The sequence below is a fragment of the Scleropages formosus genome, chromosome 20 (genome assembly GCF_900964775.1).
Source record: "Scleropages formosus chromosome 20, fSclFor1.1, whole genome shotgun sequence".
Classification (NCBI taxonomy): domain Eukaryota; kingdom Metazoa; phylum Chordata; class Actinopteri; order Osteoglossiformes; family Osteoglossidae; genus Scleropages; species Scleropages formosus.
Genome location: NC_041825.1, coordinates 8,355,782 through 8,382,338, shown reverse-complemented (window position 1 = coordinate 8,382,338; position 26,557 = coordinate 8,355,782). Strand labels below are relative to the sequence as shown.

At 39.4% G+C, this 26,557-nt stretch overlaps 1 protein-coding gene across 2 annotated transcripts in view; it reads left to right on the top strand.

Annotated features, from left to right (window-relative positions):
- LOC108926331 (protein ELFN1-like) overlaps positions 1-26,557 on the top strand; it is a 104,121-nt gene that overhangs the window by 41,740 nt on the left and 35,824 nt on the right. For both annotated transcript variants that reach the window (XM_018738983.2, XM_018738974.2), the window contains exons 2-3: positions 3,465-3,561; positions 15,553-15,606. The gene's annotated coding sequence lies outside the window, so the exon portion shown is untranslated. The remainder of the gene's footprint in view (positions 1-3,464; positions 3,562-15,552; positions 15,607-26,557) is intronic.

Here is a 26,557-nt window from a genome sequence, read left to right as displayed (position 1 = left end):
TAAATTTGTTTCATTCACAAGCCAAAAAAATGCAAACCTTCAACACACACATACAAAAACAGTGTTACACCTGCTCAGGGAACATTACACACTTCTCATAACGACACAACTGGTCCCATTTTATCTAATGCGGCTCACCTGATCAGGTGAGGCTACCTGATGATCCCACCAGAGATAGGCTGACCATCTCCCTGCTACACAAAGCACAGCAATGTTTTTTTTTTTTTTTTTTTTTTCTTTTCAGATCTATAAACTGGTCTCAATTTTTCTTTTGTCACACCTTTGGTTGGTTCAGTGATAATCTCCCCTGATATTCTTTTCATTCCATTCCCATTTCAGAAAAGCGAGCTGCGTTGTCTTGTCTCTCAAAGCATTGATCTGTTAAGTAGAAAGTGAACTCTGACAAAGTTCTTTACACCAGAGGGATGGGGCTGGGCACCTGTGCCTGAGCACTTCAGCAGCACTCGGAGCTTTAATGGACAGGGTACCGCGGCTGCTCGGGGAGAGCGAGGGAGCACCTTGACCTTGCTGGCTTGATTGTGAATTCCACTGTGCTTGCTGATGCTTGAGTCAGCTATTTAGCTACAGTAACACAGTTGGCTCTGACTGGCATATTGTTCGTAAGGTGCTTAATGGCCAGATGGTCGAAGCAAATCAGTTGCCGCGAATTGATTTTGCATATTTATGAAGTGTTGTGAATAATTAATAGGCCGAAAAATGGAACTGAGGGGAGGCAGGGGCCCAACTGTGATAACTCTGCATGCGACAGCCTTGAACCCACCCCATCAACTACGCTGTACTTTGCAGAATACGCAGAAGCTGCCCTCGCTGCATCTGCCACGGCCCACAGCAGAGCTTGACCCGCAAGGCTTGTTCATTGAGGCTGAATTATTATTATTATTATTATTATTATTATTATTATTATTTTAAGAAAATCTTTTCCCGAACATTCCTGTTCTTGGTGTTAGAAGACAGTGAAATTCATTTTCATGCCGTATGCATTCAGAATTGCATCTAATTAGCAATCTGCATTTGTTTGTTTACGGATTTGGATCCCGTTCCTTCATTTGCTTTGTCATCCTGTCAATCTGAGAAGCGTGTAAAACATTTAAAGGACATTACTGTGTGTGGTTTAATGTGGAGTCTCTCTATTGGACAGCTGGTTTAGTACTCTTGTGAGTTTTTCCCTCCGTATTATGGAAGTGAGCTAAAGTGCAAACGTTGCGCTGTGTTATGCATAACAACTGTGTTTATGTTATGTTTAATGGTTAAATGCTGTTGTTTGGTTTTTTCTCAAAACTGACATTTTCTGAACCGGTTAGTGAAATCATTAAAATGGAAAATTACAGCTGATTGCATCACATTACAGAGGATACTTTTAGAGGGAGTCTGAGTCTGAGAAGATCTCATTCTCAAATGTTTTTAGACATCCCTGCACCATCTGGGCACTAGGTACTGCACCAATCAAATGTACTTAAGCATTAAACTTTTCTTTCTGGGTTTGGAACAAGTTGCATTCGAGCTCATTTTCATCAAATTGCAGCAGAGTTCTCTAAATTACCTTGAATGAATTCTACTCAAACTTCGATGGTGGCCTTGACACAAAAATGGCAATTATTTCATGCCAGGATGAACTTAACACAAGTTTTATGATGTGTGTCTTTCTGCTGATACAACATCGCTGATGAACTATGAACTCAACTCTTTTTTTTTGTTTTGTACCGCGGTACAACTTGCGCTTGGGACCAAGATGGTATAGTGTTATTGTGTGCTAACACCTGAAGAATAAATGCATTTCAGTAGCATACGGTGGGCCCCGGGCCTAAGCTGTGGTGTTTTAAAAGCGCTGCTGAGTCCTGATAGATGTGTGTAATGCACTGAAATGTGATGCTTTGGGAATTCTTAACAAGGCATTGTAATAGCTGAAGGAAAAAAAGAAGTAAACAGACTGTCCTCTTTTTCTTCTCTTTTCCTTTCGTTTCTCGCTTGCTCACAATCACTGCATCCTTACAGTACACAGATCCTGCACGAAAACATCTTCCGATCGTTTGTGAAAGAGGACTGTGCATCCCTCAGCTGTCTCCCACTCTCTGTCATCCCCACATGAAAGTCTGTGGGCCCCTTGCGATCACTTCTGGCACTTTCTGGAGCTGCGGTTCCACTGTGCTGGGAGATGGGGATAGGGTTGGGGGGACCTCGGTTGGAGCGTGACGGTCACGCGCGGACAAAGCTACCCCGCCCCGATGCCGTCTACCCCTGCCGGCTCTGCAGAGATGAAGGCAGTGGATGAAAAGGGACCCACGTGCGATGTCCTACTTTATGGATCCTTTCAGAACATTTAGCTCTGAGGGTCTAAGTCTCCCACAGGAGATGTATCCCGGCAGCAACCAAAATAATTAACTCCAGTTTTGTTTTCCGCTTCCCAGCTACACTCAAACTGCTGTAGTCTCTGAGATCCTGAAGTTGGAAGAAAATTAATGTTGTATTAATTTTCTACCACATTGCCTTGATTTTTTTATGAGGGGTTCAATTAACTTGAATCTTGTCGTTTGAAAGCGTAACTTTGGTTTTGAGCAGTGCCAGAAAGGAAGGCTTATGTAGTAAATGTAGAGACTGAAACATATCAAAATATATATTGTTTGTTCTGTGTGTGCTGTTCAGTTACATTTACATTTACATTTATTCATTTAGCAGACGCTTTTCTCCAAAGCGACATACATCTCAGTTTCCTGTAAGAGTAGCTCTCGCATCACAAAATCTTCTCAACCATGAGCTGGATAATGGTATTTATTCATAAGTACGTAGAGGGAGTAATAAAAAAAGAGAGAAAAAAAGTGAAAGTACTGTGTTTTGAAACAAGTTACTGAAGTAAAAGTACTAGTTCAAACTGAGTAAACATAAAAGGTATCAGATCAAAAAACTCCTCAAGTATCAAATTGCTTTGAAGAAAACTAGGCTTTTGCATGTTTTTAACCACTAAAACAAGATTTTTTCCCCATTCTCATAGTTTTACTTCAGGCGTGAATGAACTAAACAGTGAAGGCAGAACAAAACTCAACACTAAACCCTGATTGGACAACCTTAACCTCTGACTGGTCAACACTAAACTTTGATTGGTCAGCATTACAATCTGGTCAACACTGTCATTGCACAGTGAAATGTTAGCCTTTACTGAAATAACACGCTGCTCACATGTTTGGTGGTCACACATAATATGTCATTGTTCATGATATGATAAGCTATGGTCAGTCAGAGAGTCAGAAGTGTAGCAGACAGGGAAAATAACTTGTAACCTGAAGTTTGTCAGTTTGAACTCTACTGTTACCATTGCTACATTATCTTTGAGCAACACATTTACTCATAAAAGGTCCAGCCTAAATACACTGTTCTATAAATTAACTGAATGATATAGCTATTTTTTCCCATAAAAATAGGTTGCTAAATGTCTATGGATCTCTGTCTAGGTGAAGACCGACTGACAACTGACAATTGCCAACGAAATGCACAGAACTCAGTTGACAATGAGGATGTTACAACAGTTGGCAGAAAAAGTTGTCTGAGGTATGTAATGCTTAACTTGGCCTCTTTTAAGAATACAATAAAATACACCGGCTCATTTTACTACAAACATTTGAGTAATAATTTATTTTTTTTTTAACATAGAGACATTTTTCCCCAGATTATTTATTTATTTTTTAGAACATTTTCTGCTGTGTCATTAGTTGGCAGCAGGATTTACTCAAACCGAACATGGCTGTGACAGTGCCGTGTCTGGTGTTTGCGGGTGTCCATGAGAAAGGAGTTGAGGAACATTGTAAATCAGTGAAAACTTAGAGTTCGCGGAAAGAAGGTGTTTTTATTTTCAGTCACTTCAAATTGGTTTTTATTTCAATGTATTTTGAGGTTTATAAAAACACACACATCATCTGAAACCACTTGTCCCATACGGGGTCACGGAGAGCCAGAGCCTAACCCGGCAACACGGCGTAAGGCTGGAGGGGGTGGGGACACACCCAGAACGGAACACCAGTCTGTTGCAAGGCACCCCAAGTGGGACTCGAACCCCAGACCCACCGGAGAGCACGACCTAGTCCAACCCACTGCACCACCCTGCCCCCTGTTTATAAAAACATTACAGTAAAATGCTTTACATTGCATTTTTGCATGACAGCTAAGAAACCAGACAGTATAGTGGTTAGTTCTACTGCTGCTGGGTTTGGAGGCTCTAGGTTGAAGTCTTACTTCCTGTTATAGTAGCATGAGCAAAAGAAAAATCACCCAGCTGTGAAAATGCCTACACATTTTTAAGCAGCTTAGCAATTTTAAGTCACTTCAGAGAAAAGCATCAGGTAAATAGACCACTTTAAGAAGTGTTTCAAAACATATTATCAAGTTTTAATTGATTGTGACTTAGTGGCAAAAGGGACTCTAAATTTTGGAAGAAGTCAAGTTCTGAACAGTCTTCTAGTCCAAACTGTGTTCATAAATTGGGAATAAAATGTATGCTGTATATTGTTATTGTAGTAAGATAATCAAAAGTATCACCTGCCGTTAAAATCGTGTTCATTGCTTAAAAAATAGAATAGATACCATATAGATATCTGTCTATCTGTATACTGTTGTGACCTTGTGCTGTCTATAAAACCAATAAAAAAGAATTCAAATGAGCAAACAGAATAGTAAAACAGTTTGCATTAAAAAGTTAGGTTGGTCATCTGCAGTATAACCCAATATTTTGAGTTAAATTTTAAAGCAGATGACCAATTTGCACCACTAATGCTCAGAACATCTGCCTCTTAGTGTAATAACCACAAAAATATGGTAGTCATTCTTGAAATCATATAGCAAGAGTTAGTTTTTTCTGACCATAATATCCAGTTATGTTTTTGTTTGTATTTATGTTCTACCGTGGTATTTACAGGGCAGCTGGTAGTGTAGCAGTTAGAGATGCTCCCTTTAGACCCTAAGTTTCTAGGCTGAAATCTGACCTCCAGCTGTAATACTCCTGACCATGGTCCTTCCTCTGAAATTACTTCCCTAAAATTACCCAGCTATATAAAAGGGTAAATAGCTGCAGGTAGCTTAACACTGTAAGTTTCTTTGGAGAAAAGTGTCAACTAACGGAATAAATGTCACTGTTTTATTCTTTACACTCTGAAGGTGTGAATAGGCATGGAAAACCTTGACATAGGAAATATAAGTCAATAATCTATGATCACATGCAGCCCATGTGTTTAGTTTTCTTCGTGGCAATTCAATGTTAGACAAAACAGAAAGTTTAACTGTGTCAGGTGTTAATGGAAAGAAACCTCCCAAGCTCGCATTTTAGTCCACTGGAAAACAGGAAACATCTTTTCCAAAGTACTATTCTCCCAGTAAACCTCAGTGGAGAACATAGCCTGTCAACATGTGTCCAGGTGTGAGAGAGAGATGGTCCTCTTTTCAATTTCAAGTTCAAGTTCAAACTGTTTTTATTGTCATTCCTCTATATAGCTTGAATACAGTGGAACGAAATGTCGTTTCTCCGGAAACAAAAAAAATGCCATGTGATACCTTAGTTCTCCGGTTTCCAGTGAAATACAGCGCATCCTCAGGTCATATCCTTGAGTTACAGTTGCAATTCTAGATACAGGTTTCTTTATTTTCTGTGGTATAGTTTTCTAAAGTATTGTTTTATTTTTTGTGTTGCCGACAGTTAATAAGAACATTTCCAGGAATTATTATCTAACCTATTCTATATTCATTACAGCTGTGTCAGAAACTTTGAACAAACTTTATCTGTGCAGTATGAAGCTTTTATTCACTGGAGATTACAACTAGTATTAAAAATGATTTTGGGTTTAAGAACAAATCAAATTCAAAAACCAAACAGATATCCAGTTTTAGTTGTGTTTGTAAGCTGAGGAGTCAGCGTTTTTGGTTTCATTTTAGCAAGTGAATATACTGTTGACAACATATGTTGTCAGGGTGTATTGGTTAGAGCGGTCCTGGGTTTGAAAGCCAGCTTTGAATCCCTGCTCTAGCTCTAGAACCCTTGAGTGAGGTATTCACTCTGAATTGCTCCAGCAGCATAAATGGACAAATAATCATAGGTAGCTTAGAATGTAAAAATCAACATGATAAGTCACCCTGGACAAAAGCGTTAGGTAAGTAAATGTACTATATCAAAAAGTAATATTTCCAACATCTTAACAGTTCTGAACTTGTTTCTTTGTGCTTTAGGTCCATATGGTTGAGCAGTTTATGTATCTGACAGCATTGCATCTTGCCTTGGAGGCATTTTTATATAGTACATACATTATACAGCACATAACTATTTTCTTGAACCCGAAGCAGGCAGGAGAATGCGTTATGTCTATGTTTTCATGAGACATATAACGCTGAATTACTGTCATTCAGGAGCCACACTGTAAGATATAATGGCAAAGATGATGCAAAACTATTTTAATAGCAACATGCTCAGCTGGTTTTGTGATCCTTGTGAAAACAAAGCCGTTGTTTGACATATGTGGGCATTCTTTGTCCGCTGAGCACATTGCTGTTCAAGCCCACTCATAGAGTTGATGGCAAATCCAAGCTGATACCGTGTTCTTTCCTGTGGCAAACCGCATTAGAATCCCCAAACAACACACAGCATCCCTTTTCTGCATTCTTCCTCAGAACCGCATTCAGCTACCAATGTGTACGAAGTGACATGTTGAAAGAAACCTACAGAATGTGTTCTCTTTTTTTTCACCCTCAGGCAAAACAGAAAATTTCTGCTTCCAGACAGAGTGAATTTGTGCAGATTAGGACTAAGTTTGTTCCACTGAAGTGCATTTCACAATGAAAAACTGGCAGACGTGAATATAGCCTCGACTCTCTCTGAATTCAGTTATTAGGTCAGAATGGCTCCAGAAATCGTACATGTATATAGCCAAGCTATAATAAATGCACAAAACATGCAGAGAACAGCATTTTACAGAAAAAACTGTGCAGTGTCTAAGGTATAATGAAGTAAATTAGAACCGTTGCAAATAAAAGAGACTGAATGAAAGATTGACTACAAGAGTAATGAAAGAGGCTCTACCTCTAGCCATCAGTGCAGTGTGGCTTCACTATAAAATAGCAGAGAAAATGCTGGAATGATACCAAGCTATAAACGATGTTGTTATATATAGCCCATAATTTATCTCAATTACTCGGTGCACAGACCCAGGCGTTTATCTCTACTAAATGCCCCAGAGTGCAACTAAAACATACATGACAGCAAATACCAATGGTTTGCACTGGTGGTGTTAGCTTTGCATATGAGCCCCTCTGTTTATGTAACTCCTCCAGTCCATTAGATCCATTAGCAAGGAACGCAGCCTTCGAGCTGCTGCACTGCAGCTTCATTTGCGTTGGCTCACGACAAACGGATGACACCGGCCAGGGTTTTCGTCTCCTTTTCACCCCGGGGGAAATCTGTAAAATAAGGGAACATTGAACAAGATAGGCCTCATCTACAAAGACTTTAACTCTGCGGAAGCAATTACTCTGCTCAGAGAGGGATAGAGGAAGATATGTATAAATTGCTTTCTGTTTTCATAATTGGGTCGATACAGCAAAGGCCGTCTTCTCATGCTTGTCTTCGATTTCTTGTCCCCGTTGGCATTTCCCTCTGAGACAGTGTTTTAATACGAAGGAAGGTACAGTGGCACGACATCTTTCCCACACGGCAGGATGGTCCCACAAGTGGCTGGACGGCCATCCTGATATGGCTTTGCCAGACTATACAGATATAAAGTAGGCCATGGACTTCTGTGTCAGGTGTGCTGCTTGAAAAGGTCAGAGGACTACATCCCACCACTGCCAGTCATGTTGATAACTAGGCTAACCAGAACTGGCTGCAGGGAGAGAGTGCTCAAAGACCCAGATGTTCATAGGAAGCACCCCGAACAGTCTGAGACAGCCACTCACAGGCTGCAGCAAATCGGCCAAATGACAATTCCAAAAAAGTTTTGTTTCCACAGTGCACTTCTGACAGATTCTTTGAAGTTTATTTATTATTATTATAATTAATCATCAGCGATTTTTCATGTGCAGCGGTATGGAGTGTCTCAAGATGTGAGTGTGAGAACTGTGGCTGGAGAAACAAGCTGCGGTACTGTAAGTGTGAATGTCTGGATTATGAATGTAACATCATCAGCATAAATGTTAGTTTATCATGCCCTTATTGTTATGTTATTGCAATTTTGAACAATAATTATGATCACCAAGCAGCTAAACTGGACAAAAGGGTAATGATGTGAATTTTCTGTCATGTATAAAACTACATTTAAAGCATATATTTGGTGTGCAATGTATAACACCTTGCACTTCCTCTATATACGTATACAGTAAATCTTAAAATATTTGCCAAATAGGACATATTTTCTGTTTTGTAACCAGCTTAACCAAGGCATACTTTTTTCTACCCATCCATCATTGTTTCCCACCTAGCTTATGGACTTACCGAGTATGTCTATGTGGAAAGGATGTCTAAATCATTAGATGGCATTTACACATATTACAGTGCTTCGATGTAATCTAAACCTAATATATATATAATGTCAGTCCTTGATAAGACAGCATGACAACATGTTGCAAAATATAATATTGATACTACAGCACCCTGTTTCCAACATCTCTTTGCTTGGTCTATAGGCACACTTTTTGAAAAAATGAAGCCTTATGAAGGTTTGACCAATATGCTGATACGCTTTTTAATCTTTCGCAATACCAGTTGGCACTGCTGAGCTTTCTGCCAGTATTACTGTACCATTTCATATTCAAGTTTCATTCATGAATAATTGACATCCAAAAATGCATTCCCCGTCCAGCATGAAGGCAAAGCTCCCCCCAAACTCGAAGCTTGTGCCAGAGGGCCAGTTCTGAATGGTCCTGAGATTTATGGCGCAGGGGAAGGAATGTTTATTATCAAGTGCATCGCACTCGTAGAGGCACAATCCCTCAAGACCCATTTGGCTTCCTGTGGGTGGTTTTCCCACAAATGTGCCAATCCCAGGGACAGCTGGGACACGTCCCTGATTGATGCAGCTGTCGGCACAGGCATCACCATGAGGAATGAGCCTCAATTCTGCAACTGATCTGGGTGTGGCTAAATATGTAATATACAGCTTTTTTTATGCATGAGATTGCCTTTATAAATGCAGCCAGAGTGTATCAAAAGATGTATGGTCAATTTAATACTGCTGTGCATTTGGAAGCGGGTAAAAAATTAAAAATGAACAAAAGTGAACTCTTTCAGAACTTGTCCTAATTCAGCATTTCTCACAAATCCTTCTTTCTTTCCACAGTACGAAATATCTCCATTAAATTACGTGAGCGGCCTTTTTTGTGCAGTTTAAGTGTCCATACAGTTTAAAATTTTGTTTAGATACATTTGCATTTTACTCATTTCGGTGATGTTATCATAACATTTCACTTCCTGGCTTATTTATTCATTAGTGTTATAACTGTAGTTCATCCTTCAGGAAACAAGTGAGAAGCTGTTACAGTTACAGTGATTTATTTGTATGTTTTGTGCTCTTCTTTGGTGATCAGTGGTAGTTGTGTGGAACCACTGAAGATGTTATGTACTGTGCATTAACCCCATTTCCTCTCACCATAAGCCAACTTGTGTTGGAGTTAGCAAATGCTGGTTCCAGTCCTAAAAGGGGCCCTGCTATAGTACCCTTGAGCCAAGTACTTCACCTGAATTGCTTGAGCAAACTGCTCTGCTGGAAATTGTAAGTCATTTTGACAATAGCATTGGCTCAGCAGTGAAGTCTTGTTGATGGAGATGTTGATGACGCTGATAATTGAAAAGTTCATACAAATGCTGCTTGTACAGTGCTGAGGTCAGGATGCCTGGCCCATGAGGTGATGAATGAAATGGGTGAGTGGGAGGGGGACTTGCTCATGCGGTGATGTGGCGTAGTGCTTCCCTACAGGAAAGCAGTTGCCAGTGGAGCAAAAAGCAGACTTTTAAAATCAAATCTAGTGCTTGTAAATGTCCACCATCTCCGCAATTTGCCTTCTCAAAATAGCCCCACGGTCCCATTGAATGGTATCCGTCATAGCTTTGACTGGCAGGGATCGCTGAATGGTCTGCTTCCCAGAATGCCATCCTTTGGACCCGTGTTTGTGCATCTTTAGAATCTTGTGACCATTTCTTGGGAAAAGCTGAGGAGAGCTTCGGGCCTTTTTGGGTACATGTTATTTTACTTTATGTTTAATTCCTAAATATTTTATGCATAGTACATACATTATGTAAAGAATTTTGAAACAGTAGCACTGGCATAACTGTTGAGGTAGCTGATATAATGTGTGGCCTGCAGAAGCAAACAGTGCTGTTGCGTGACAGCAATGCTGCAGAAACAAACATGAGCTTTAACTTTAGTTCTTAGCTTTATTCTATGATGTCCTCCAGAAAAAAAAAAAAAAAAAGAAAAGTAAGTGTAAGGCTTTTATAATTTTTTAATATCACGACAGCTCTAGCACTCAAGCCTTTTCACACAAATTATCTATTCATGGTTTTTACCCCACTGTGTTGTCCATTTGTTGCATTGCTCAGACTAACACCAAGTGAGAAACCAAGAACATTAAATGAAGATCTGAATTTTGGTGGCTCGGCTGACAAAATCATTACCTTTTCCCTTCTCTTTGTGTAGCACATCTTTGGACTACACTACTATTGTACAGTACTTCAATTCTTCACTGTATGGCACAATGAAAGTTCTTTACTCCGATTCTGGTGTCTGCCGAGCATTTTTAAGAGCTGCTCAATACTGCAGAGACCATCCTGCCTTTCTCCTAAAGGCCTGCCACTTTTGTTCAGCCTCCATGAATAGGAAGGACAGGTAGCAGAACATTCTTTGTGTCTCTTCATCTGTAAATATTGTCGCGAGCATTCTCAAGTTCTTTAATGATTTGTGATTTCAGCGCTTTCCCTTCAAAGCCTGTCCACTGTGATTGACCAAAGCCAGTGCTATGATTTATTATTGATGACTGGTGTGCTGAACCAAAAAATAGCAGCTGCTGTTCTGTGTCTGGATCACAGCGCTCAGGAGTTGAATCACACTTTGCTTAATGACGAAGTTACCTATCTCTTAAGCCGTGACCTCCTCTTGTGTATTTGCTGAGTGTTTTTTTTGCTTGTTTTTGTTACGTTTCCTTTTTAACCGAGTCTGGGTGGACTGAAAAATGATCAACGTTTTGCTTCAGTACGGTTTTACCAAAATCGGCAAGCGCTGTTTTTTACTTATTCCCTTCGGGTCATCCTCAAGTGGACCATTGCAGGCTATTTTTATCTTCTTACCCATGCGCGTGCCCCCCACCCTCAACCCGACATGTCAGCAGTGGACCAGTCAGTCAATAGGATTGAATGTGAAGCAACCCAGTGCTAATGCTCAGCACGTTGAGAACGCAGTGGGCTGTATACCGCTGCCCTGGCTCACCACTGGGAACTTGGTGTTGGTCTGCTGCTCGACACCTCCTCAGTCCTGTTGTTGCAGGGTCACGTCGGAGAGTGGAAAGCCGGGGTGTGGGAATTAGATACGACTTTAAAAAGGAGTGGGTGATGCAATGACAATATGAAAATATTTATATGGAAATGTGACAAGATGCAACTTTTTTCTTTCATTCTTCATTCTCACAAAGCAAATATTATTTTGTACACAGGAACACATTAGTCATGGTTAAACTTGACAAAACAATGCCTCTCATAACGCCTATGAAAGTCTTTTCATTTACCTCAGTCATGCTCAAAGACGCCTCCTAGCCTTGGTTCAATGTGGGCTGGTGCAGCTGCAGGATTGATGCTGCCAAGGACTCCGTGCTTCCAGTGCCTGCTCAGGGCCATGAAATGGGTCATTGAATAGCTAAATGGAATCATTATGATAAATAATTAAAAGAATGGAGCACAAGACTCCAACTTTTTTGTCCTCTCCTTTTGGTCTTCCCACATTCAAGTTTTCACAGGCCTTTCCTGGATGGCAGCTGCCTTAGACTCAATAACTATACCCTCTTTCACCGAAATGCAAATTGCATCCTTACCAGCTAATTAAACAACATTATCTATAGTCCTCAGGTTTATTAAAATTCTAGCTGCCTTCCAGATTTCTGTGGGAACAAAATTAGTTTCCGGTATTTTTTTTTAATTGCTTAATTAATTTATTTTTACTCCTAGACAGGGTTCCCTCATATGCTTTCATAAAAATTACACATATATGTAAGCAGTTGTATCATAATGTTCTCATCACAAGCTGTCAATTCACACAATAAATGACTTACAAGAACAGCAATTTCTATTGAAAATAGATACCTTAGTGACTTCCAGGACAACATAAGGTGACTATCCAGCTCCCTGTTTAGGGAGTGACTTCTCCCAAAAATTAAAGTTATTTTTTATTTCACACAGACACACACTAGGAGCAATTCAGAGTCACTAGTACACCTGTAACATATGGACTGTATGAGGAAACCAGAGCATCCAGAGGAAACGCACAGGACCACAACGGCAGATTAAATTGGTGTCAAATTGGCACCCAGTGTGTAATTGTGCCATCCAAGAATAATTAAATATAAAGCAACACTGTTATGCATGAGCAACATTCAACATGTGTGTCTTTAACCTGGATTTAAAGGTGTCCAGAGCAGTTCTAACATTCAGGACTTGTTTTTGAGTTAGACTCTTTCTGTATTTAAAAGGTATGGTGAAAATTTTGCATGGTGAAAAATAGGTCAACCTGTGCAGGAACACATTCTATTTCCTGATTTAATTTACTTCCAATGAAAAGTTGATTTCATATTTCTCTTTACAAGCAGATTGTTATGCATGAATTACTTTTGTGTTGCTGTTTTACTCTTGTGATGTGTTTTATTTGTGTTTTGTTTGCACGTGTTGCCACTGGATCTGCCTTCATTAAAGCAAAAATGTTCGGCACTTGGTGTCGCCGAGTGAGAAGAGGGCTCTATAAAAATGCGCTGAATGGAATTTATTCAGTGTGAGAATGGTGATCAAATTCCTCATCATTTCCTTGTATAATTGGAGAATGCATCATATGCCCACATTATGTTTTTGTTATTTCAGGGACAGCTTATGAGCCATCATAAAGCAGACAGGAGAGATGCGGCTTGGAGTGAAAAAGGTGCAGCTTTAATAACAAATAAGTCCTCCTGTTCTAATAGCTAGTCTTTAGTCAATTAAAAATGTGCAGGAGAATGTGCCTTTAAACCTCATGTAATTCTGTGAAGATAAAATGCTGTTAAATAGTACATTTATTAATTCTAAATTAATTATGCTTTCTCACTTTCTGGTAAGTACAGCAAACTGATTTAGCAAGGCTTTGTAATGGTAGTCAGCACCAAACATTTTCATCCTCAGAACATGTGCACTCATGTGTTCCAACTGCCAGTCCCACCCAGTCAGCAAGTTTCTAACACTGAGGTGGCATTTGTAGTCATTACTGTTTTATTCAGAATGGCAGACTTAACACGAGCATAAGTACTGCTTGCCTGTAATCGCCACTGACGCAGAAAAAGAATGGCAAAATGTGTGCGAAATCTGTTTAAGAAATGGGAGCTACTGGAGCGCACTTTTACAAATGTGAGAAGTCATACTGCTGAAGTCACATCAGAAATTCTCTTTTCCAATCTCAGTATTTGTCATTCAGGCATCAGAGAGGATTAAATTTAATGTGTCTGCTCAGAACAAAAGTTGCCCCAAAGACAAAGCATCTAGTAACTGGCTAAATGAATAATGTGAAATTATCAAAAAAAGTTAAATCACATTGACTCTGCATGGACACAATGAGCCACTGTTCAGTTCTTTTTAAATTTATACAGGTATTACATTTAACATTTTTGATGAAACAGTTATTGCATTTGGGGGGGATGCAGTGGTGCAGCAGGCTTAGCTGGGCCCCACTGTGTGATAGGTCTGGGGTTCAAGTCCTGCTTGGGGTGCCTTGCGATGGACTGGCGTCCCGTCCTGGGTGTGTCCCCTCCCCCTCCCGCCATGCACCCTGTGTTGCCAGGACAGGCTCTGGTTTGCCGTGACCCCACTCGGGACAAGTGGTTTCAGACTGTGTGTGTGTGTGTGTGTGTGTGTGTGTGTGTGTGTGTGTGTGTATACCATTTAATGACCTTACCGCAAAAATCCAGATTTTTTGACAAACTTTTTTTTTGTCCCCATAACTGACATTGTCTTAAGAAAATTGCTGAAAATTGATATCATGCATAAAAAATTAATATTTTCCTAGATAAAGAACCACCTATTAAGTGAACTAAGAGAAGTCTTAACCATTGCGATTTGGTTTTGTTAGTAGTTTGAAATGCATTAACTCCAAATTACAGGTGAGCAAGAAAAAAATAATAGTGTCATCTTTATATGCTTTGCATTATACATTTACAGTAAATAACAAAACAATTTTCCCAAATTGTTTCTCATCTTGATTAATGTGCAAATGTTGACAGCAGCCTATTAAATATGATTTTAATTAATTACTTGATGCACATTGTTATCAACTATATACGCAGTACCTAAGAGCAGTATTACTGTGACAGATACAACTTTTCTTGGACAGAACTTTGAAAAGCAAGTTATTTCCCTCACAGTCATTTCACCTCATGACTGGATTTTCACTAAGCATTCAGGATCTTCTGCTTCGGAACCACATCCGAAGCCACGTATCACTGACTTATCACATCCAATCTTATCGGACAACTTTTGCATCAGTTTGGGTCTCTTTGTAAAGCACCTGCTCTTATTTAAAATCTCTGATTTCATTCTGTTTGGCAATATATGCTTTTGCTTTTCTTTTCAACAGGGTGAAAATCGGCACACAAGGCACATGTAATGAAATGAACACATACTGTATGCTGTAAAAAAAAATAAAGTTTTATATAAGGTCACATGTTTTTCTATCCTAATTAGTTTAGCTAAATTTTCAAGGTTAGAGTTTTGAGGCAGCAAATGTTTTATCTTCTCCTGACAATAGGAGATTATGGACAGAATTAGGCAATCGGCTGAGAAAACAGTTGTTATGGTGACACTCAATTTAAACAGAAAGGAAAGTCAGAGGGAAGCACAGTCCGCAGGCTAATTTTCTGAGACACTGCTGCAGGTCACGCAATGTCACGCAGTTTGAGGAGACTACAAGTCCAAAGCCGAGAACTTCCGAAGCGAAATGTGCAATTACCATTTATAATATTGCTTAAGCTTATTATGGCCTTTATGATGGAATTTGAAACAATGTGACTGCCGGAAAATACTGAATTATTGATTTTAAATGATGTGTGTGTAATGCCTTGACTATTCAGTCTGGAATTTTGTTAATGCTCTTGGTCTATGAAGACAGATTCCAACTTTTAACACAGCTTCTGAATATTCCATGCAATGTGTACATTTTGTCTTTCACTTCTGAAATTCAGAAAACATAACCCATGCTAGATTAAGTAGAAGCCTGACATTAAAATGATTTTAAAAAAATGAATGATCTTTTTCCTTTCTTTCCTTCCTTCTTTTCTGCTGTTCTTTAACTGCAGGAAATGCAGGCAGCCATGAGGACAAGAGGAACAACGGCATCAGTGAGCAGAAAGGTGCGTTCTGACAGTTTAAACTGGGTAATTTTTCAGGGAAATCTTATACAGCGCACCTTACAGGTTCACAATTAGAAAAGGAGTAGTAAGAAGCAAAATGTGGTTTTGCCATACAATGGCAACGAACGTATCGGGAGCTTTTAGGATGATTTATGAAATGAACAGAAAATGTGTCTTGAAAAAAATAATAAAAATGAGATCGGAAGCTGACGCTGCAAACTTTCATGAGGAAGTTCAGGTTAAAGAAGCTACTCATGGATCTTCTGAAATTTTTTACGAGAGATGAAAACGTAGTTTAAATGTGCTGGAGAAGTCACAGAAGACTTGTATAGTCATTTTATTTATATTCTTTATTAAATATTTAAAAGATTATTGACAACTGGAAAAGGTGACCGATGGCAATCAGACTATGAACAATGTTTTTGCACCCTAATTCCAACAACTTTATCACTTGGAATCATACAGGTGTTAGATAGCAATTTAATAATCATTTCAATTTTTTTTAGCTATGAGAACTATACATTATAACTATTTAATGTACCTACCATGCATTGCCGGTATTATCTGTATCTTTCCATATAAATACTACATTAAGTCTTTAAAATAGGAATAGTGCAATTTCAGAGAGAATCCTTCTGATTGTTACATATTATATAATAATAGTCCCGCTGCCCACTCCATATTATAAAACCTGAAGCCCATCCCAGGATATCAAAATTAAGGAGCTTTTATAGAGTGTTTGCCCTTTAATAACCAGAGCAGCATTAAGTCTACTGACAAATGGAGAGCTTTCGCAGAAACAGTGGTCTCCATTCAGCCGGTCTTCCATACACAGAGAGCTGAGACCCACATTGGACTGAAAGAACTACAAGTGCAGACAAAAATATGCGTGCTGCTAAAGAAGAGGGCTTTTAGATGTCGTCTGTGTCTGTCTCACAACATAGTAACAGTGCTACCCCTCTCTTGAAACATTATACAGTATATAATTGTGTGAGCATGTAACTGTAATTTTAACCTGATACAAACAATATTAACATAATACTAATACGGCATTTTACTTTACTAATACAGAATTTGACAATGACTAAGTTTATTGTAATTTGACACAATACTATTGTATTAAAAAAAAACAGAAATCTGATTATTATTTGAGTATTTGTCAATCACTGTGAGTTTGGGAGGGCTTAAAAATTGTATACTTTTTCTGGTTACTTTTTCATTATTAAATTGCACATGTAACTCACATACACACACATTGAGTGAAACTGCTTGTCCCAAGCGGGCTTGCAGCCTAACCCAGCAACACAAAGCAGAAGACTGGAGGGGGAGGGGACACACCCAGGACGTGACACCAGTCCATCACAAGGCACCCCAAGCGGGACTTGAACCCGAGACCCACCAGAGAGCAGGCACAGGCCAAACCCCCTGCACCACTGCACCCCCCTGTGTTTTTAACTGCCATGATTTAAATATTAGGATATATAATTAATAAAATTTGCAAGGCAGCAATAAAAATGAACCAGCACTACAGCTTTGCTCGTCCTTCTCTTGAGTTTTGAACTTCTAAATGAATTCTTGCATGTACGGTTCATTGTTTTCTCTGTGATGTGTAAACTCCCTGCTTCTTTGCTGGGTGTCAAATTAAAAAAGGCAGGCACGCATTTACCTCCCCAGAGTAAGGCCCATGTGGAAGCCCTAGGGCAGTGCGCTGAAGCAGTTTGCCTCAAGACTCATCAATCTATGTACAGGATTTTATTTAATTTAGCCGTTTTTGCAACCGTATGGTGGTAGAGGTGCCGCTGTAGAGCAACACAGGGAAAGCAGTGACAAAAGCATTCCACGGTAAGAAGATAACAGGGTGCTGCTGGAGAAAAAAAGAACAGACAAGCATGAAATATGAAGAGCGTGACAATAGAAAGAAGTTTAACAAGAGAGTAACTCATTATGGAAAGCCTAAGAAGATATTTTATGCAAAATTAAAATCATAATACACCATGAAGAAAGCAGAAAACAATAGGGTGACAGAAAGAAGAATGCATGCGTAGCTAGGTAACGCACCCCTTGTGAGGTCTAAGGGAGAGGTCTTCATGTCATCCAATTGATTCTTCTTCTGCTTTTATCTTACAATACAGACAGGTGAAGATAACCTGTACAGTACTCCATGCGAATATCTTCTGACAGGTGTTGCAGAGGATAACATCACAGGAAGAGTTAATAACAGTGTCCACATACAAAGAGCACTGAAGGTTACAAAGTACAGTCTTATCTTAATATTTAACAAATTAGGACTTAGAACTAAAAGACTGTCAGATTGTGTCTTGCTCATGATAAATTGAGGAAGAACAGAAGCCAATGTGCGGAATATGAAATTTGAACGAGACGATATTATAGGACTATAAAGGTTTTGCATTGTGTGGTAGACATGTGTGATTTTAACTATAAGGAAGAATCATGATGGATCTGAGCATCTTATCACCTAACCGATCCTCAACATAGTCTGTCTGAAAACGCTGCAATATTTATTGCTTTGTCAGGGTCCTTGCTGCAACGGTTCCTGCTATTTAAAGGGTGATTAAGGGGTAATCTAGGCCATCTGATAGTAAGGCTTTGCAACAGTCTGATCTTCATAGAAATGTGCAGATATTTTTTTTCCAATATTAAGCTGTATCTATGTTTTGGCACTCGTCAGATGGAGAAAGGGCACTGTTGACTATTTGAGAACAACGCTTTAAAGAAAGGTCAAGGTCACTTGTTACTTCAGGACCTCTGATCACTGCATTATGGGGCATTCAAAACCCAGTTGTAGCAAGGAGGCCTGAGTCTAGTAAGGTTTTCTTCTCTCCTTACAGCACTAATAGCTGGAAAAGGAGCTAAAGGTTTTAGTCAACTTAGCAAGTTGAATCAGGTGGTTCCCTGGCTGACTGACATAAAAACCTCTTGAACTTGGCCCATCAGACCATGGCTGAATAACACTGTCATTACTTTGTCTGTAGGAAGTAGGGAGACTGGGACAAAGGAGCATTTTTGGTTTATAAATGCTGCCAACTGCTGATGGTGAGAGTAGACTCAAGAGGTTAATTGGTTGCAGGTGTTTGCAGAATTTGTTTCCTGTCCTTGCAAATTTCTCTTAATAACACCATTTAACAGCAGGATCTTTGACGTCATGCAGTTCTTCAAATCTCTAAGGTTCCTTCTGTAATTTTGTGAACATTAATTCGTCATCTGGTGTCACTGATGCATTCAATTCAGTGCGATGTTGGGACATATGTCTAATGTATTGTTAAAGTGGAATGTCAGTCATGACACATGACAAGCCTGTTTTCGAAAGCAAGAAGCTACCTTCCCTCTTCAGACTTAAGTGGGACTGTCAACTAGACTCAGAACTGGACTCATGGAGATGACCTCGCTAGGACTGAACACCACTTTCTTTTTTTTGCATTTGAACTGCTAACACTGCCAGCCGAAGCTTCATGATCAAATGGCAGAGCCCCTGGCCACACAGTTGGGTCTAAAAGTAAGGGACATTGCTATAGGGTATCAAACCATAATAGATGAAAAGTTGAGTAAATGACAGGAAGTAGCAGGCAAATCCACTGTTTTGAGTTTTCATAGAGAAGACCTCCATATTAAAAGGGAGACACATTGTTGTTTTTTTCTGAATTTCTTTTCAGACTTCCTTATTAAAAAGAAATAAAAACAGCTATAAACAACAACCTTCTGGACATTAGGTATGATGTTCTACAGATATTCAGGATCAAATGTGACTACTTGAGTGGATGTTAACTCAATTCTACGTCTGTTGCTCTGTTGTCGGCTTTATGCAAGTAAATCTTAAGATCACGGGTGTGTGTATCACTTACGTTAATTGTTGACGTTACACAGGTGGTCCCCGACTTCCGATGGTGTGACTTTCGATTTTTTCGACTTTACGATGGTAAGCTGGCGATAGACGTTCAGTAAAAACTGTACTTTAAATTTTGAACTTAGTTTTTCCCGGGCAAGCGATATGTGGTGTGATACTGTTTCGTGATGCTGGGCAGTGGCAGCGATCTGCATTTCCCAGTCTGTCATGGAGAGGTATGTTTTAAGTGTATTGAATGCATTTTCGATTTACGATATGTTCGAGTTACGATCCATTTTGAGAAAGTGTAACCCCATTGTAAGTCGGGGACCACCTATATAGTGATATGCACAGAGTTGTCAACTGTTTTCATTGATTTATACATGATTTTACTTTACATTTATATTGAGCTTTATGTTTACTGTTATTAAATTGGGAGGTACAGTGGATTAGCAGGTAATTTTGTGGTCTCATAGTCCCAGGTTTTCACAGCGAATAAGAATGCAGCTGAGTCTGAAGAATCAGGGTGCTTTCCTCTTGGCACATATTTGAGCACAGGATGGTACCATATGTAATTAATCTTAAATTAATTTGGGATTAAGTATATGTGCTTTCAACCATGACTCCTTAATATTATCTCTGATGCAGAAGGTGGCTGGAACTCATAACTCAAACATGAAGAGAATGCCAGGTCAGTAAACAAACCAGTGACATCAGAGATTCAATATGTGAAAATTCCAACAACGTTAATTAGGAATGTCCGTGCTGCTAAAAAAATTCCAGGGATTTCAATACATAACACAACAAGCATGCCAAGAATAACACATCTTTTAATAAAACTTTTAGCATTTGTGCAAACCATTGTTTTCTTCTGTGCTATGACAGTTTAGACTTTAAAATATAATCGTAACAAGTTGCCCACATAAGCGTTGTTCATTTAATATGCCCAGATGTTGTTCAGCAAGACTGTTTTGAAATAAAACTCTTAAAAATAAATAGCCTTTTTTCCTGTACAGTTGCAAGCTATGCTGTTTTGCAGTCATAAGCTGTGAATTTAGCGATATTCTGTTTTTCTCATTTGTTGGTTGCCTTGGTGATTAATGAAGTTCCTCACCAGAGTTACTTTTTTCATGAGTGTTACTATTTTATATAATAATTGCACAGTTGTCATTGCAAGAAAATCATACTAAGAACCCTGCAATACATGAATATATAGATGTGAGTCTATAAATGTTTAACTTTTCTTTCTTCATACATCTTTTATGTTGTTCCTTAGTACAAAGCACCAAAGTCTACATAATACCTAGCGCATACATAAGAAAAAATGTAATTTGAAAAAAAAAGCAGCTTTGACGAGTGGGTGAAAATATCACTGATTGTGCCAAAATGAACAAATCTGAGAATCCAGCCACATAAAATGTGAAACGTGTGAATCACTGCAGACATATTGTAATTCTATGACTTGAGATGGTTCTGTAATGGAAAGATAAAGCTAAACTGAACTAAAGCAGGGAAAAAGGATTTTGGTCCTTTGTAGCTATAAGTGCTATATTACAAATAGCTGAGCGTTAACTAATTTTAAACAACTAGCACAACCCTCTGTCCACTAAACTGTTTAGGCACAACTGTTAGTGTCATTTGTCCTACATCGTAGCATTTTAATGAGATGGATAAACACCCCTAGCTCTTATGTGCAGATAATCTGTGGGCAAAAACTGTTACTGGTTGCTTATGCTGTAATTATAAGGATGCTTTACTGTTAATGTACATTCTGGCTCATCAACATTAGTGCTGCACACATGGCGAGCTCCATTATTAGCCATTAAAAAAAGCATTTATGGAGGAGTCCAAGTTAGCTCTTCAAGAGGTATGTTCTGCAGTTTTCAGATGCGGATACTAAGCATTAATTTAAGTAATTTCTTTTGCGAGTTAGAATCCTGGTCATGTATTCTACTGCTGGGTGAATCTCTCTGCTGTGCAATATTTCAGTTGCATTCATATTGCTGTGTTTTCAAACAGGACTGGTCTCAAGTGACTCAATAAGTACTTCCAAGGTCAAAGGGCAGCAATCAGGTGGAAAACCTCTTTGCGCTCCTCATCCCCTCAGTTGTTGTCCCTCCCCGTTGTGCACAAATCTGCTTCTCTCACGAGGGCCGTACTGCTCAGCATGATAACGTCTACTGACGCTCGTAATTACGTTCTACCTTCAGCGAGTCGGATCTGAATTGTTTTGTACTAATTTCGCGTCCACTTTATAAGACATATTTCAATAAATTTCCTCAACACTCTACCATCGTCAGTGCAACGTTCAAAGCGGTGACAAATCCTTCTCGCACTTCCATCACAGACGCTGTTAAAACTGACGTAGTGAAGTGTGCATGGAGTCAGCACTGTGCCACGTCACCAACTTTTGCTCAAAAACCAGTGAAAACCTCTGATAGTCTCTATGAAAATTTTTCATCCGTATTACAGATGTCATTTTAATCATAGATAAAAAGCAAAAATCTCTTTTTTCAAGTGGATTTTTCAAATACACGTTCATAATTGTATGAGTCTTATTGGAGTAAAATTAGGAATATTTTATTGTTTTAAAGAGGGAGTCAATGCAACACCTGCGTCTGTATGTGGTTGTAAGTGTGTTTGTTTATTCATCACTTTATTCGGTTTTAACATCTGTGAAATTTTTAGCGATTGCAGGATCTCAGTAAATCTGACATCCTGTCAGGCGGAATTTGATAAACGATTTGTTGGGTGTATGAAGAAATAATGGAGCTTTGAGCTGAATGACCGTCTCATGACAATGCAGCGAAACACTGGGTGTAATGTCATTTCTGCTTCGCAGTTCGTGCTTCTCATTTCAACCACGCGCTGACGTGTTCTTACTAAAGCGCTGATTGTAACACTGAATGTCTCTGCACCTTCTGTGCTCAAAAGTGTACATCAAAGCTGTGATAGTGCGTAAGCCCATGAGAGCTTAAATCTAAGCATGCCTCCCTCCAAGATAAGATCACAGACCATCTTCTTTCGCTCTTCGTGGAAAACAGTAAAAAAGGCTCCTGAAAGTTGCACTGCTACAACAGGGAGGGTGGAGAGAACAACAAAATGCAATGTGTTGCATTATGGTTAACAGTTCTAATGAAAATATATTAGGCTGGCCCATGCGTCCCGGTCCATCTGTGTCGTCTCCCACTATTCTTGCGATGAATTTGGCTGTAGAAAGACGCTGAGGGAGTGTTTCTATGACAGGTCTTTCTCAGGATGCTGAAGCGTAGTGCCGGCGACCTACTGAAGTAAAGAGAAAACCCACGAGCGCAGGCACTCGCTCAATGCACCGCTCGCCACAGGTTTTTTGGGAATTGGTGTAAACCGGAAAACTCATGGAATACTTACATTTGACGGTTGGGAAATAGTTTGAAGTGGTTTTAGTACCAGATACAGAACTGTCTTCGTTTCGGCTGGCATTTTAGTCCGGATGTTCATGACTGGTATCCCATGACATCGGGATTTAATCTTAAATTGCTGGCTACTGCCTACAATAAATTCGATAAACACTAAATAACAGAATGTTGTTTTGTAGCAGTGAAGAAGGGCCTTTCTGCGCTAGGTCAATGCGGTACGGAAAATCTGGTGAGGTTTTTATCACTAAGGAACCGGCGAACCAGTTCGTGGGCCTGCTGTTAAGTGTAAAACTGGCGGTAGGTGCAGGTCCTGTCCGGCGGCAGTCACGGTGTCCTGTGCGTGTTTGGTTTGGGCTGTAGGTGGGGGCCGTTTCAGGGAAGAGGGAAAAGTGCCATCTGCTGGAAGATAATCCTCTCTTTCAACAGGCATCCTTCAGCACAGATGTCTCTCATGCTGAGTCTCAGCGAGCTCCTGGCTCTCAACCTCAAGCTCCGCACTTCCTGCATGCACAGTGGTGGTGTTATTCACCCTGCACAAACAATGGCTGCTTTTCAAAAACCCCTTTGCACAACAAAACAAAAAGCGTCGCATGTTTTAAAGAACACCTGAAACTACCACAAACTTTAGATTCAATTGCGCCGAGGCCAGAAAGGTAAACGCTATCGACATAAGCAAAAATGTTTTCTAGCGAATTTACATTTACACTGTTTACGCTGACATTTATGTTTCTCTCTCCTAAGCAGTTTTTGTGTTCTGAAGATACAAAAGTCAGCTGAAAAAAAAGCTTCAAATGTAGACAATCAAGGAAGCATCAGTGTTTCTTCTGCGCTACTGTTTCCTGTGTAATGGTCTATTTATAATTGCTATCGCATATAAACTGAATAAATGTATATACATTTACACATATGTATATGTAAATGTGTATGTATGTGTATGTCTGTCTTTGTGTCTGTGTGTATACATACATATATATATTCTGTACATATTTCTGTATTCTGTATAAATATGTATTCTGTATATATATATATATATATATATATATGTGTTCTCTGGTATAACTAGAAAAATATTAAAGAATTAGCAGTCTTCAAAAAGGTAATAGAGAATATATTTCATGGATGGACACATAATAGACATAAAATTTCTGAACTTTGCAAAAGTTAAATGATTTACTGTCAAGTGTCTGCAAGTGGGTAAATGCCATTGTGCTCTTCATTTTATGCCTGGGCTCTGTGGTTTCATTCAGTTTCATTCTAACATAACAGGATCTCCGAGCACTTTAAACCTGCCTTGCTTTCAGATAGTGAAGAAACTTCTTTATCAAGATTATTAGTGGGCAGCATCCATTCCTTGCTTTGCCAAGAGCTGTGCTGTGGGGCGGCACGGTGGCACTGCGAGTAGCGATGCTGTCTCACAGCATCTGGGTGGTGCGAGAGGAGCTGGGTTCGGTCCCTGCTCAGTCTGTGTGACATTTGCATGTTCTCCCCGTGTCTGCGTGGGTTTCCTCTGGGTGCTCTGGTTTTCTCCCACCCTCTGAAGAGATGCTCTTCAGGTTCATTTTTACTGTGTGATAGAGAGAGTGTGTTCTACTGATGTATGGATGAGTGACCCAGTGTAAGGAGTGTATCTAGCAGTGTAAGTCACCGCGGTGAATAAGGTGTGTGGGCTCATAACACTATATAGAGTTCATTGGAAGCCAGTTTGGAGAAAAGCGTTTGCTAAATAAATAAATGTCATGTAAGTGCAGAATCCCCTGGGATTTAACTCCTTTCTGTGCAGCTGTGGCTAACTGCTCCCTCTGACTAATGAGGAATGATCTGAAAGTTTCTGGCACTGTAGCACTTGGTCTTAACACTTCTGATTATACCACATCCCCAGTGACCATTTTTCTAACCTGTTCAACAAATCTCACAGAAGCGGAAACTTTTAGGGAACAGCTAAAGATTGCTTTAATTACAGCAATGACTGATGCTTAGAAATATCTTGATGGCAGATGTAGCTGATAACCTCCGCAAAGAAGGTAAAACATAAGACGGTCCCGGAGGAGGGAAATCTCGTTATGCTGAATGTTCAGAATAAGCTTGCTCCTCATCAGGCCTCCATTTCAGATTATAATTCACATCTGTACGCTTAGGTGGGACAAAACTTATTGGAAATGGTAATCACAGTCTTTTTGTGTTCGGCTTTGATTTTCCTATTTCAGAAGGTAGTTTACGTGGTGCGCAGTATATTTCCTTTTGTAAAAATAATATACAGACATCACTTCTTTCTGCCCCAAGTGTTCGAACCAGGTTGGAAACCTTTATCTTCATGTATGAGAACATGGTGGAATGAATCTGTGTTCAAAGGAATTTTATGTGAATTTTAAAAAACTTATGTGCTGGGGTATTGCCAGCACTACTCTTAGACTGCTGAGAAATAATTCAACTTGTACTTTTGCTGGCTGGAAAATAAGCTACAGTGTGATTAAGTGGGTTGGGGAAGAGCCCCCCCCCCCCCCCCCGCATTTTACCCTGGGACTTCTTACTGGATGATTGTATAATGTTGGAAAGTCTTGCACTGAGGGGTAAAGCCAAGGTGTTTACGACAACATCAAATAAACCTTTGAACGCCACGTGTATGAATATGGAGCATGCCAAGTTTATTTCCCTCTGGCAGACTTCCCGATGTGAGCTTGTGTATCGCACATACACAGTTATATATATACATTACATACTGAAATTAGGATTTATGCCCAAAAGATCTTATTCTTATCAAAATTCACTGGACAACATGTGATACCCTAGTGTCCTATAAAACTGTACTGCATACTCTATACACTGCATACTGTATAATGTACTTATGCACCAAATATACAGAGGCATATGAATTACATCTACAAATTAAAGTTAAGCACCATAAGACTTTATTTGTGTCAGATCCCAGTGGAAAGAACTCGGTATGTCCTAGCTACCGATAAAATTGCACTATATATACAGTTACGTATGCTATAGGAATATGGAATATGTTATATAAGGCTACAGAAATAAAGGTTTTGTAGCAACACATTATTTTTCTAAAATGCTTTTAGAGGTGTGACAATATGTTGTTTGTAAAAGGATTGATGGCTTTGATGCAATTTGATTCTGAGAAAATATAGTTGCAATAACCTTGCAGGCGTTTTCATCTCCCATCCTTTACGTCACAATATGAAAAGATAGCCTACGTTAAACAGTATATGTTTCAAAGGTCTGACATATTTGCCAAAGGATTATGATTTCTTTTTCTTTCTGCAACCTACTGGGTGCCTTCTGTACCTTTAACAGCTTTTCAAATGATCAGACCTGTAATATGGGATGTATCTCTTCAGACAAGTCTTGCTGTGCCGATATCAGCTCTGACAGTTTTGTATAGCAGTCTGAGCAGGTTTTTCAGGAAAATGTGTCTGGATGTGTCAGGATGGACATTTCTGATAAAAGAGTCAAGTGTCTCACAGCTTACAGATATTTAAACCTTTGTCAGCAAATACATATGTTATACTGTATATACAGTATATTATTGTCAGCTTATATACATATGTATTATTTTCGTTTATATACTTATGTAGCGGGAGAGAGAGAGAGCGAGAAAGAAAGGCTGGCACAATGCTACCGGCTCACAGTGTCTGAGATGTTTGGGTGTAGGTTTAAATCCTGCTCAGTGTGTATGGAGTGTGTATGCTCTCCTTGTGTC